Source organism: Pagrus pagrus (genome assembly GCF_965226575.1).
Source record: "Pagrus pagrus genome assembly, chromosome: 17".
Taxonomy (NCBI): Eukaryota; Metazoa; Chordata; class Actinopteri; order Spariformes; family Sparidae; genus Pagrus; species Pagrus pagrus.
In genome coordinates, this window is record NC_140201.1 from 22,250,878 (window position 1) to 22,265,956 (window position 15,079).

Here is a 15,079-nt window from a genome sequence, read left to right on the forward strand (position 1 = left end):
GGCAGTCAAGGGTGAGTAGAATTAACAAGTGACATAGTTAAAGTAATGGATACTGTAAATAGTTGAATTAGCTCAATGAAACATCCAGATTCTAGTATAAATAAGTCCAAAAAAATATTCTGACAATATGCACTTTTATATAATTAGTGGTTTAAAAAACCATCCACACTCACACACAAAACATTTGTAACGTGACGGGTGCTCTGTCCTTGAGATAGGGCTGTGGGAATACATCTGACAAAAAAAGACTTGGGACCCACGGGTACAAACGGTGTTCAAGCTACTATAGCGTATGCTACACACAGTTTGTCAGAAAGCTGCCAGTGACAAAATTCCCAGACTAAAATAGAGAAGGGGAATGTTTTTTTCAGACCCAGGCTTTTCATGACTGACAAAGCAGGCAGACCTCCTGGGGTTTCATTTTCAACATGAAAAGGCCACCTCTGCTTTAAACAGGGCCCGGGTTTCATTCTGATGTGCAGCTGTGTTTAGGATTCCACAAATACTTCTATATTTAGCGAACAGCAGATCCACGCTGGAGATTAACCGCTATCATCCCTACCCAGGGCGAGAGATACATCTGAAAAAATGGAGCCAAGAAAACATGCTACCTGCCCTTTGCTCTGAACAATTCCTGAGTGAGCCCTCCATATAGAAGATTTGTGGGGAACTCCATTACGACGAGAGAAAAAGGCTTCGGGTCTTTCCTGATTAGAAATTGATCAGGTCATTCAAATTCCACCCTGGAGGGAAGCAAAGAGGATTGGGTTTAAGACTGGCTGGGAAAGACTACGCTGGCGATGCAGCTCGCCTGTTGATTTCGTTCTCACTATCAGAGCAGAAAAACAAACTGTACAGCCGTTTATCAGCAGCACTGACACAGGCCGGTGCACAGGACGGCTTATAAGTGATCCCGCTGCTGTTTGGAGCTCCGTAACTCACAGCAGACTGCGAATTTGCATACAGCCCAAGGTTGGTTATTGTCTAAGGCAGCACGTTTGACAAGGATACCTGGGGACACTTATAATGGACACTTCAATGAACTATAAAGCAGGCTGTTGACTCCACTCAGTTTGAAGCCCCTTGGCATCAAGGGTCCAAGTAGATGTGAGAGCATGCAGAGTGCATTCTCAAACAGGTGGCGACGCCCCACTTTTTGACAACGCGTCGGCCATCATCTCGTTCCCCTGACCTTGTCCGACTGAAGGCTGGCGACCCTGCGCTGATCAAAGTTCGCTAAGCTGAGACAGCAAAGCGTCTGTTCACACTTCAGAGGGGCGGGAGGGAAGAAAAGAGAGAGGAAAGAAGAGAGAGGGGGTGGAAAGCAGCAGCGTGTAAGCTGTGATTTTCGCTCTAATCTTCAGTTTTGAGAAGTCATCAACTTTGCAGGGTGTAGTTACAGTAAAGTGTTTTGAGTTTGTGTCGTGTGGAAATTGTTTTTCTCCCCGGCTTACCTCCGCTGCTTCTGAGCAATTTGAGAAATCAGAATTCTGCAGCGTTGAGGACTCCTATGCTTTATATACTTGAGAGAGGCATTTCTGCTGAGCTCAGAGAGAATGTTTGCTGCAGATGAACAGAGCCTCTCAGCAGGAGTTAACTCCAAGAAACAACCTTGACTCTTGACACGGACATGCACGTCACATAAATGGGACGGCAATTTAACATGCCAGTCATGTCTGAAGAAGACCTTGCTCATCAGCTGAACCTCTGCGTCGTGCTGGAAGTTACTTTATGTTAGCTGACTCTAAACTAACTTTAGCTACTGTCTCTTTCTGTTAGCTCCGTGGAGAGAGGCACTGAGACGAGGCACTCGACAACGTGCATAAAGGCACATCCTTGGGACCGTCACAGAAAATCTGACTGGAGTCCTTCACAAAGAAATCCAGTCCAGCAGCATTAAACAAATCATTCACAGGCTTGAATAGGCAACTGAGAGAGACGAGGAAGGTCTCATTTTTCATGTGGCCTATAAAAAAAGTGATTAATACATGCTAGTAATCAGAGCGCAGATTCAGATTCAGTCTGACCGTGAACTCTGTCGGCTTACGTCTTTGAAACATTAGTACATTTATTTGAATAACAGATTCCATTGTGTTCAACCTTTTGGCTTTTTGTTTATCACACAAAAGTTATATCATCACATCCAGTGAAAAGTCCTTGCTCCAACAACGGCATAAAAACATTCTTGAAAGTTTATTTGAACCGAGCATTGATTGAAAACAGAGTCTGGGCTGTATTGTTCCTTGATGTCTACTGCCAAGGTTGCTTGCACAAAACCTGAGACACCATCCACCTGGACCCACACACATTTCTGGGCCGTTCTCAAATACAGCTTTTACTTTAATAGCGGTGTTTTTCCCTTTCTTTTTCCTCCAGCACACTGGAAATTGTGTTTGTTAGCCCAATGTAAAACTGCTGTGAAAACGAAAATGAAAATAACTGCACTGACGCTGTCATGCTAACTCAACAACAACAGCACATGCTTTCCTCACAGGCAACATCTTTGCTATTCACGTGTTTGTTGTTGATTTTTGTTTTCTATGGTATGTGGCTGCTATTTAATTTGATTCATTGGTAACACTTTCAAATAACCATCATTACTAAATAAACTTTAGTTAACATTTATTTGACAACAAACAATGAAATGCTTTATAAACCACTTTTTAAGCAATAGTAAAGTTTATTAACATCAGTTTCAGCTTTATAATGACCATCCAAATGCTGTTTATAGATGAACTACACAGAATGAACCATTTACAACGTATTATAATGAATAATTACTGTCTCTTTACAATAAACAATTGCTTAATAACACATTTCATTGTTAACAGTGAAATAACTATTAACTAAAGTTGACCCTGCCTTCTTTTAATGGGGTGTTTCTGTGTAATCATTGCCCACATCAACAAAGTGGCTTCATTCAAATATATGATGACCTCGTGACTTTTTGCAGAGGGTTAACATAAGTCCGCACGTGGCCCGAAGAAGAAGGCTGCATGAGGAACACTTGCATGATGGGCATCTGCAGGTATGTATGTCTGAATAGTAAAAATCCAGCAGTTTTACAGACAGACATATTCTCTAATATGAACAATATTATGGCAAAGCCCGGAATAATAAAAAAACCTTGAATCTCTGCTATCATCAGCATTCAATATCTGAAACTCCACCCGACGGGATGAATAAGAAGAGATGTTAAAGGCATCACAGAAGAGCTCCAGAGGGATTTTTTTGTGAAATTTCCGCTCCATAACTAATAATATCACTCAGAGGGGGAAAAAATGAAAAAGCACCAGATTTTTACATTTGATGGCATCACATCTATGAGTGTTCGCGCTGTAGTCTCTGGCTTTGGTGAGGAGTATTTCATTTGCTCAGATATTGACTTTCAGTCAGTGCTTTATTTTGATAAAAAAAAAGAAAAAAAAGGAGGCTCAGTTATGTTTCTTGCTCGAGCACATAAAGAGGATTCTACAGGCAGAGAGGGATTGAAAGGTGTGGGCAAGGTCTTCTCACAAGATTGAAATAATCTTGCTAAAATCTAAAAACATGTTTGCTATGAAAAAAAAAACACCTCATCTCAGTGTTTTTTATTACTCCTCAACTGAGAGCTGAAACAGCGTGTGACCCCTGCTTTCATGAAGCCTTTTCAAAATCCAGAGGACAGAGATGTGGAGTGGTCAAATTTAAAATGCGGCTGACATTTTGAAGGTGAGAGGTTTCATTTTTGCACAACAAAGTGTTATTTATATATTTTCAAACTGCCATCGTGTCCTTTTCTAGCCATTGATGTTTACACGTCCTGATTTGTGTATGTGACCAGCATCCTCACGCAGGTCATCGGGGGAAACAAACTGCACGTCCTCATCAAAAACACCATTTACTCTTGTTTTAATTCAGGCTGGAGACCATTGGAGTTGCTTATTATTTGTTGAAGGGTAGGGCTAGTGATTTCTTTAAAACATTTGTCTTAATGTCAACAAATCTCATGAGAAGACCAAAACCAATAAACTGATTTCACAAACACATATTATCCCTGTATCAAAAGCCTGTTTTTTGACAAACGATTCAATGAGTCAGCAGCTAGCAGCTATAATTACACACGGTGGTAATTTGAGCTAAATGCCAAAATCACAAATAAGGTGCTAACAAGCAGAGGTTAGGCAGGTTTCACTGGGTGACTGTTTATTTTTACTCAATCACACCAAACAATCATAGGTAGGTAAAAGACTGAATGTGTATTAATCGGCGTCTGAAAATAGTCCCCAAAAAGTGCTCTATTTTCTCATGTCTTGTAATGTTTGATAAAAACTACAATGCCCAGCTGTTTTAGGATATTACTGAGCCTTTTTAATTATATAATTAATACAATATTGTATCATTATTAGCAATCTTAAAGATGTAGGTCTTCAGCAGGGGTTTATGGGCTTGGGCTGACATTGAGAATCTGACTAATCCATTGTTGGTTTTGGTCATGATTTTTTGACAACAGGAACATGACTAAAGCCACATTTTGTTCATCATTGATCCAAAATCCAATTCAAAAATCCCAGAGGGTTTCTGACGAGGGAACCAGGGAGATGCTAACTTCCGGACTAGCCAACAAAACTACCTCATCCCTACAGCACTCTATTGGTGCCAGTTTTGCAAAGTGTAAACAAATTCAGTATTCATATTGGCTCCCAAACAGGCCGAGGACTACAGTATGTGCTGGTGTTACTAATGGTTTTGAGAAAACATCTCATAGGCTGTAACATGGCTACACTTGTACTTAGCAGCAGGAGTTCATCACTGATCTTTTCCATTTCTGTCTTCCCTGCTTCTTTTATGTCCTTGTTGCTGTTAGGTTTACTGTTATGAACATAACTCCAATAGACCTTTGCTCAGTGCCCTGGCACAGCAGCTTATTATATCTAATTTTATTATTGTATTATCCACCCACCCTGACATTCTCTGACTGCATTTCCACTGATTACTGCAGACTCTTATCCGTCACGTCCTTCACACCCATCCATGAACCTGTAGTTGCCAGGAGCAATAAAGTTTCCCTGGTGTGTTAACTCCCCGTGAGGCTGCCTTATTCACTTCAGGCTGGTGTCACTGAATGAAAGCACAGTGCACTGCAGTCTGAAATGAACCTTCACTCTATTATTCTGAGCAATTCCACCAGCTCCGACTTACCATCTCAAACCCCCTAAAACACATGTTTGCCTGTTTTTCCCTTAAGCGGCTTTAATTTTGGAAAAATCATCTCATTATCATGTCTGACACTATCATATATATGTTCTGAGACACCTTGTTCCACCTTTGCATATATGATGTTGAGATGTATTCATTCAGATATATTCATCCCAAGACTCAATGTTTTTTACAGCTGCACCATTCCATCAAGTTAAAATATTCAAGAACCTCAAATTCAGTCTGACATGTTTGGTATCATTGGCTTCTCCACTGGAATTTAAAATGAAATTCTGTCAGTTTCAAACAATGTTTACATGCACAGCATAAGAAAGTAAAGACCGACCCACTGGTGGGTCAGCAAGATTTAGAGTTTTGTATATCCAAGCTTTAATATATGCTGATCCATAATGTAGTTAATGCTGTCAAGGTGGAATCCATGTACTATGTATCTGGGAACTTAAATTGTAGATGCAATTTAAAAATGCATTTACAAATACCAAATGTCAAAGAAATGATGCTCTGTGCTCGGGCTGAATGGTAAATCATTTTTATATCAGAGTCACAATGTGAAAAAGTAGAGTTTTCAAATCACAACAGCAGATTTTTAAATCGTACCTCAACCTGATTCACAAGCTGAAGCGGGTGGACGTTTTAGGCAGCAACTGTTGATTTTCAGCTATAATGACAACTGCTGAAAGCACATGCACTAAACTATAGTTAATTAACGTTAATTCTATGAGTTGGTAACTGGCTGTTGCCTGGTTACTGTACACCCTGCATGCTTCTGTCTATTTGCACATGGCCAAAGATGGTTTTGTAGACGAAAACTCATTCTGTATCAGTTTTTCAGTAGTGTCTGTCTTTTTGTATAGGACTATATCTATATGACCACGTTAATTTTAGACTAGCTAGCATAGCTTGACAGCTAGAGAGTGTAAATGTATTTTCTGAATCTTACAGTTAAACTAAAGCAAATAATGTTTCTGTTTTAAGCTTATGACATTGATAGCTCTGAGTCTTAACATTCAAGGTTCAGAGCTGTTAAGCATCAACGTTAGCCTTAAGCAGCTACAGAGCAGTCAGTCATATATTGAAACATTGACACTAGACTGGGACTGATAACAGCCTCTGAGATTGACGGAAGTCATTTTGAGGACGAAGGATACAGTACAGAGGTGATTTACAGTGGCTCTGACCAGGACAGTGACTCAGGGGACGAGAAGACACGGCAGGCAGGGACAGGAGAGGCCTGCAGTGGCAGAGGGCCGAGGGAAAGTCGAGTTTTATAACAGCAGCTGAAAAACGGGCGTGTTGAGCCAGAATATTTTCACATCTTATTCTGTGAATTGCGGATTTATTTTGACCAGAGGTGATTGTGGAAGAAAAGACTCTTTTGGGGAGTTTTATTTTATTTATAAAGAGTGTGTTTGTGTAAAAACATTTGAAGCTGGTTAGCATGCCAACTTTGGTGGATGTCTCTTCAACACATTTTTGACATAACGTCAGGACTGTTGTTTCTTCGCACTCTGTTGATAATGTAAGTTCATTTTTTGAAGGTTTTAAACTAAAACTCAGGCCATACCTTACAAACTGCCCCTCTAATTCTTTAGCCCTCTCCTGTGCTGTATATTAAAGAGAAAGGCATAAAAAGGAAGGAAAACAATCCTTGAATATAATGAAACCTAGAAAAATGTAATGCTTATAACATGAGCTGGAGAGGCACAGTTTGCACAAACCAATTGCTCCAGTTCAGATTTTCAGATAAAAAAAAGCCCCTGATGTAATAAAACCAAACGTAGGTAAAGGTAGCTTCGGCTCCAGCCTCCCTTGAAAATTGGTTTTGATGTTTACTCTCAAATGGAATATCTCCAACCATTTTGCATGCAGTCAAATGTTTTTTCCTGCACTTCAACTGATAGCAAGGTGGACTGAATGTAAAGCAGCTCTGATTATTGATGTGTGTTGTGAGGCACAGTCTCTGTCCAAAATGAGACGTCTGTCCCATTAATCATTAACAAAGCGGAAGACCGGGGACGCATGTGATGGAATGAAATGGGTAGTCCATTTGCACATTTGTCAACACAGAATACGTGTTCCCATGATGATGGTGATTTTTTTTTTCTGCTTTCTCTCAGTTTCCAATGTTTTTATCTCTAGTTTTTTGATGAGGCCATTTTGCATGCAGACAAATGTTTTCCCTGCACTTCCACTGATAGCTAGATGCAGCCAGGAAGAGAATGTAAAACAGGCCTCAGTATTAATGTGTTTTGTCAAGGAAGTTCTTCATCCAAAAGGCGATGTCTGTCCCATTAATCATCGGCAACGTGGAAGGTGTGGGCAGCCTCAAGTGAAATAAACCCGACCATTTGCATTTTTGTCAACATAAATATGTCTGCCATGATACTGATGATTCTTTATGTTCACTCTATTTGATCATAAAAGCTTTTTTACTGCAGTTTTACACCAGAGGGATATATTTTCCACTTTATGTAGATGTGAAAAATATGAGCTACAAAAGGAGATCAGAGGGCGAAACAGCATGTTTACTGAAGGCTTACCACACATGCTAAAAAGATAGCTTACAGTGTGGAAGGATTCCTCCGAGGATCGCAGGGATTTGGCACACGACTGAGAAACATGTCTCAAGCAGGACCGTTTCCAAGTGCCCGGCACAGGGAAGCTCTCTTTGTCCAATTTCTCACTATCTTTATTGAGAAAACATGCTGGATAACAGATCTGTCACTATAGTTCATTAACAGGGCATTTGTTTTTTTCCCGTATTAGATGATTTCTCTATCAGTGTCAGTCAGATCCACTGAGGACTTCAGTCTGCCTCTGATCTTGTTCCAGATCCACTTCTGCATTTGGAAAAAATCCACTTCTGTCAAGAAGAACATGAAAAGCGTGCTGTCCTCTCTAGAGATACACAGCATTGGTTGTTTGTTCGAGCTTTAAAAGAACCAATGTTTATGTTCAGAATCATGGCACAGCAGGAAGTTGTGTGATGTCCTTATAGCGCCATGAAAATTAATCATGTGGATGTCTGGCTGGACGGTTCAAAGTGTTAGAGACTGTAATTTGCATCACATCTTCTACCAACACTCATTAATATGTACCTTCAATAATCGAAAGTCTAAAGTCTAAAAAAGAGTTTTTGTTACCTAAACACACCCAAAGCCAAAAAACCCTTCATAGATTGAACAGCATGTATTGTTGTTCAAGTATAACCACTTGAAAGCCTCCACCTTGTAGATTCAGTTGTAGATTCAATCAGCGCAGTGACCATAACGCAGTATACCTACAGGGAATTGATATGGTTGTCGGTCAATACCAATGTCTTGGTGAATATGGGTGTGCGTGCTGACATTTCTGGCATTCACAGCTCTCTTTCTAGCTTGTGTTCTGTTATGGAACAAAGACTCGCTGCCCCCCAATGATCCCAATCTTCTCTCCCACCCTGTTAGCAGCACCACAGCAAGAGATGGTGCCATAAGTGAGTAACACATCAAAGCTGTATTGGTTAAAGCTCTTTGAAGATCCATCTTTTTTTTTATTAATACTGAATCAAGTAATGTGAAAGGGTTGCTAACACTACTGAACACACAGTCAATCAACACTTTTGCAGCATGCTAATGTCTGTCTGTCAGTCAGTCTGTCCATTACCTCGAACCAGACTGAAATGTTGTTTATTTAAAAAAAATCCTATTTTGTGTGACTATGACTTTTTTTAAACAAAAATCTGTTGTATCAGGTATCATTTTTTCCCTGACTAGAACTGTATTGAAGATTGAAATTCTGACATCACGACAACAGATATTTGTGTTGGGATTCCTTAACTTTCATCTTAATTAGCAGATGTTAGCAAGCTAGCATAAGATGGTGAACATGATAAAGACAGCATAGTAATTGGGAGCATGTTTGTATGCTGATGACAGCATTTAGCTTAAAGTACTTTTGTGCCGAAGTACAGCCTGTCCCAGCTGCTAGCATGCCCATAGTCTTGTTTACTGATACTGAATTAAATAAGTCCCTGTACTTTTAGTACTGCTGAGAATCAACACCATACTCTGCAGCTCTGTGCAGATTTCAGCCACTATTTTGCTCATTGATTTGTTTTTCCTGTTACTGACTGATGAGTTCTGACATGTCTCACCTACACTCCTGTATCAAAGTTTGATCGGTTGGCGGCTAATGTCATATTCGTGTGAGTCATATGTCCTCTATTGGTGTTTCTACAATACGTGACATGTCAGGTTCAAAATGTATGTTTATGACCTGGCTTCCGTATTAGGAGGTGGGGTGGAGGGGATGGAGGTGCAGTTACATATGAGAAGGCTGGCAAGCCAGTGACCACTGTTCAAGACTTCAACATCTGTAAGTGTTAAATCATTAATTTACTGCTGCATTTCAACATACGTGCGACACCTCTGGATATTTTTAAGGAGACTTTAAAGTTAACGTTAATGTTAGACGTTTGTGGTGTCTTTTTAGCCAAAACAAGTGTTTTTTGTGTCTAAACCTAATCAGACCATGAGCACTGAGTTGTCACATTGAACCTAAAGAAAAATAAAGTTGCAACATACAGAACTGTAAAGCTTAAACATATCCGTATCAAATAAAAGTTGGTGTTAAAACAAAGCCTCAACATGCTTGAGCAAATCCAGATTGGCTCTGTATCAAAGGTGGGGAATAAATCTGCATTTACTTTTAAACACATATGGACTATGTTATGAATGTATTAATGATTAACTACAACACTTCTTGTGCATGTTTCACGACAAAAGCCTTACAGTGAAGTGACTGTATTCTGCCAGCTGAACAGCTTTTGATATGAAACCGAGGAGGGAAGCGTTGAGTTCATAATAATGACAACAGGGACGTGAGCAGTTTGAAATGACAACTTGTAGCACAAAGACAGACAGTTAGGCTTCTCACTTAAATGGCCCTTAACGGTCGCCGGTCTCAAGCAAAAGCCGGATTCTCGATTCAAGATGATTTTTTTCAGTTTTCACGAACCCGCCAACACTCTTCGGCGGACTTCACATGCTGCGAGCTGCCACTGACTCCCTGCCACCTATGGATTTGTAACAAACGATGTCTCGAGCCAAAAATGCAAATGCAAAAACAGTGGCAGTACTTTGCATGCTGAACGAGGACTTTTGGTCGGGTCTCTGCTGTTAACTAGCTTCCTCGTCTCTGTGATGAAAACTGTGCCAGTGACAGAGCAGGGAGGGATAGTGTGGGAGGAGATATTTTCTGTCAGCGTTGTTACAAATTGTACTTGTCCTCAAGAGAAATGGATAAGAAACCCATACAATGGTTAATGGACTCATAAATATGGGCTACAGTATATATGTCCGGAGAAATCACGTTCAAATGATTGTTACTTCACTGTGGCATTAATCTCCAAAGAAAAGCAGAAAATGATCAAAAGCTCTTTTATGCTCGCCTTTATGCTCCCATTCAAAATTAACGACATCAAGGGACCTCAACAACTTTTTAAAAAACTTTCAGAACTTTATTCATTCAGAAAGCCTATGTGCAGGGAACAGATGGACTTTTTTGGCAGACTTTTACAGTGTGTGGGATTAAGACAGGCTGCATTAAATAACCTGAACCTCCCCTGGAAGAACAGCCAGCTCTGCCCTGTCTAATCTATTGCCACAGTGTTATCGGACCCCTGCAGGATGTTAATAATGTGAACCCCCCAGGTAGTCAGGACCGGCTATGTGGGATGGACTCTACGCCTTCTGGCTATGTCAGAAATCCTCCACCAGCTAGTTTGTTTTATTCCCAGCACAGCGGCGGTGCTGTGGTCAGTAAGTGGTGGAATCGGTCCGTGTCAGACGGTAATAAAATCAGTTAGTCATGGTCCAGAAAACAGTGCGTTGACATCCAATATGGCATTTTTTACCCACCAGTTCCAATCTCAGCAACATTATTACATCTTATCCCTCTTCAATAGACGACTCTGGGCTGAAGCACAAGTAAACAGGCTGCTATTATTGCAGTGAAATACCGCTCTTACATTCTCTCGCTCTTACAAGATTTCACTTTTTTCAAACACTTTTTGCCAAGAAATATGCCCAGGAGATAAAGAGATGTGCAGAATGTTAATAAAATATTCATCAGATACCATTAAAATAAAAGTTATTACCTGCGAAAAAATATCTAATTTAAAATCTAGAAAAACAGTCCACCAGCGTCTGATCCATGCCGCAGCTGTTTCACTTTAATTCATCTCCATTAACTCCACATGTTCTGTCAATGACAACTCAGTGTGCATCCTTTAAGAGTGTTACATTGCTATGTTGTAAGTGTAGTATTGTGTATTTGCAGTTAATCTACTATTACTGTATACACTGTAGGGATGGGGGATGTAGGGATGTAAGTTCAGCAAAAAAAATGTTAATTCAGTCATATCTACTCACCCAAATGCCGATGGAAAGTCTGGTGAGGTTTCATAGACCACAAAACATTTCTGCATCTTCACAGCAAAACCGCGCTGCAGCATTCTCCTAAACAACTGAAGTAGATGGGGACTGGGGAGAAAAAAACCTGCACAAAATGGCTCCATTCAACTCGTCCGGCGTAATAGAAGTCTCTAGAAGCCTCGAGATCTCAAATTGATTTGAAGAGATGTTATTTGCACCCTTTATATGATGAAATCTTCACTGTAGATGCTAAGCTAAACGCGTGAAGTGGGTGCATGAGCTTGACTCCACATCGAGGGTCTTCTCAAATCAATTTGGGATCTTGGTGCTTCCGGAGACTTGGATTACGCCGGACAAGCTGTATAAAGCCATTTTTATGTTTTTTTCAGTTGTTTTTTTACATTTTAAAACAAGTCCCCATCTACTTCAGCTGTTTAGGAGAACACTGCAATGCCGTTTTTCCGTGAAGCTCCAGAAATGTTTTCTGGACTACGAAACTTCACAAGACTTTCCATCACAATGGGGGTGTGTAGATAATGGCAGAATTTCCAATGTTGGGTGAACTCATCCTTTAACTGTAAAACTGTATTAAATTTATTAACTTGATAATAATTCTTATTTAATAATTAACTGATAATGGCCTGTTTCTGGCCCATCACTCTGTTGCCAACCTGATGATTTTGTCAACAATAGCAAAGAAGATACTTGAAAATGCAAAAAAATAACATTTTTAATGTAAATGAACTATCTCAATCAAACACTTTTCAGCCAGCAGATTAATTTTAATGTAATCAAAACAGGAACAGAGTATATGACTACTCCTTCAGCATCTGTTGTTCACAGCTGCTTTAATGTCGTATGAAAAGCTTCTTCTTCACTTCATTAAATGCAGTCCCTGCAGGACACATATGTTGATAAGTCTGCAGCCTCTGAATCGAGAGGTGTCGCACCAGAGCGAGGCACCATTACACTCTGTCCACACTCTGTCCACACTCTGTCCACCGTGTTTACCTGAATTAAACAATGTGCAGATGACACTGTGCTGCTTCGACAGAACAACACACACCTCAACACACATCAGATGGAGACGTCAGACTAGGTGAGCTTGTTCTGTGCGTCACAGCCTCCTTTCAAACGTTTCAAAAGAAAGGAAACAGTTTATTTTATTCTTGAAATGAATTATTATTTATGAGATAGTTATTATGAGATATGATGGGATCATTTAAAATGTTAAAGTCAGACACAGACATTATGAAATAGAGGCAAAACAGCACAATCACATAAACTGATTCACCAAACTATTTTTGAAATTCTTTGTCTGTCTTCACATTACGGTGCTGTGTGTTCACATCGTGCTGCTCGACAGGCCGTTTCTTTATTTCCTGAGCCGTTGTGGTCGTGCGTCACAGCATGTGCCTCAGCTGTTTCATGTGTCGCTGACTGAGAGTGTTTATTAACCACCACACCTTCCAAGTTATATTCCACTTCGTCTAGACCTTTTCGTTTGCTCTGCTGCACCTACATGAACCAAAATAGCAGGTGTGCTTGGAGACGCCCACGCACATCACGAGTAAGTTTGGGAGTTTGTCATCTTATAATTATAAAGCGGAAAGTAAAATCTGCTCAGTTTGATAACTCTGCAGTACTTTCACATGCATACTGTTATTTTGTTCTCAAAGCCCGTGTCAAGCCTAATGTCAGACTAGTGATTTGGGACTGAATAAATTCCATATCTAAATATCTGTCAAAGGGGGCAATGCAAACATCTCTGCTTCCACTGACAGTGAAATGGTATTTATTTAGACTCTGCGGTACTGGTGTCCTCACGGAGCACATTTAAAACTAGGGATGCACTGATTTATCTGCCTAACGTTGGCATTGGCCGATCTTTGCCTCCTTGACTGGCCTAGGAGGAGGGCATCACTGCAACTTTTAGGTTTCTTTTACATTTGATTGCTTTTCTCACCACTGTTACATTTTCAGGTAATTACATTTATTCATGTTTAACAAAAAGATTGTCCTTGTTGGGCTGAGCACTGAAAAACTCTCCTCGTTCAGGAGGCAGTTGTGTGGCAGGCTAAAAGTGTTTTTGAAGCAGTTATGTTTCAAAAAAAGAATATTTTTCATGGGAAAAAAAGGTTATATTAAAGGTTATTTTATAAATGAGGGTGATCACAGATAGCATAATGAAGGCTGAATGGCTTTCAAAAATGTTTTTCTTCTTTGAACAGGATTTCTTAGTTTCCTTCACACAAAAGTGAGAATAAAAAAAATGTAAAAAAGAATTTCCATATCGGTTCAGCCCCACAAAAAACCCATAAATCAGTGCTGAATTAGTCAATGCAAACTGATATTGATCAATAAACTTAACAACCCACTATAGGCAGTATATGGTATGTATGGAGAATTAAATGTTTCTTACTGTACTTCACTTCCTAAAGTCACCAGCCAAGTAATAACTTGAACAACAAATGATAAGGATTTATCGACTACTGCTACAGGCACCTGAAGGTGCATGCCAATATTATTTTCAGTGATCAAAAATCAACAATATTCTCCACTATCGCTGATAAAAGGCACTCAAACAAACATCACTGCATGATGCAGGATGTACTAGAATAACCTTTACTGGTGCAAAATGCAAAGTACAAGATGTTTCTCCAACACTCCTACACACCCCGTCACTATAGCTTAAAACCATTTTGTGCTTACACATATGAAATGTATAAAGCCTCTCCAGGTAGTATTTACCCAAACCCAAACCACTGACGCATCAAAAATGTCCTCAAAGGGACACAATGAAGAGTGATTCTGCCTGGAGTGTCCTCTCTGAACCCCACCAAATACTTTTCGCACATTCATTGTTAGAGCAACACCTACTGAAATGTGTGTAATAATTGCAGCTGCACAAGCAAAAGGTCACGGTCGATAATGAGCAGGATTACTGAGGGCTGTTACTGTCCATTTTGGGACCAAACCTTCAACCATTGGATATATTTTTAAAATATAATTCACAGAAATATTGATTATCTTAGGATAACTGTAACTATTCTTCTAAACAAAACTATAGGCTTCATTAAAACCCAAGGGTCTTGGACAATATATATAGATATGTATTAAATATTGCATATGTGTGTGTGTGTGTGTGTAGGAGGGATTTTATGGGTTAGTGAAAAGAAATGGCAGAGTATAGTGCACGATGTATCAAAGGAAGGATAACACAGGGCCAAACATTGGGTCCACTGTGGGTTTGAACAGGTTTGAGCTGCAGCAGCCTCCTTTGTCTCCAAGCTTTTACACTCAGACCACATTCAGAGCATATAGATTAAAGATGTAAATGATCCCAGCCGCGGTTCATCTGATTTACATAAGTGCAGCTAAAAACGGCCTGGTACGCGTTGTTGCTCATTGCTGGAGAGCAGCGTCACACAGAAGAAGCTGCTGATGAACTCGGAATGGTGATT

At 40.0% G+C, this 15,079-nt stretch overlaps 1 protein-coding gene across 1 annotated transcript in view; it reads right to left on the reverse strand.

Annotated features, from left to right (window-relative positions):
- Nucleotides 1-15,079, reverse strand: part of st3gal1 (ST3 beta-galactoside alpha-2,3-sialyltransferase 1) — a 70,392-nt gene that overhangs the window by 29,729 nt on the left and 25,584 nt on the right. The gene's annotated exons all lie outside the window — the stretch shown is intronic.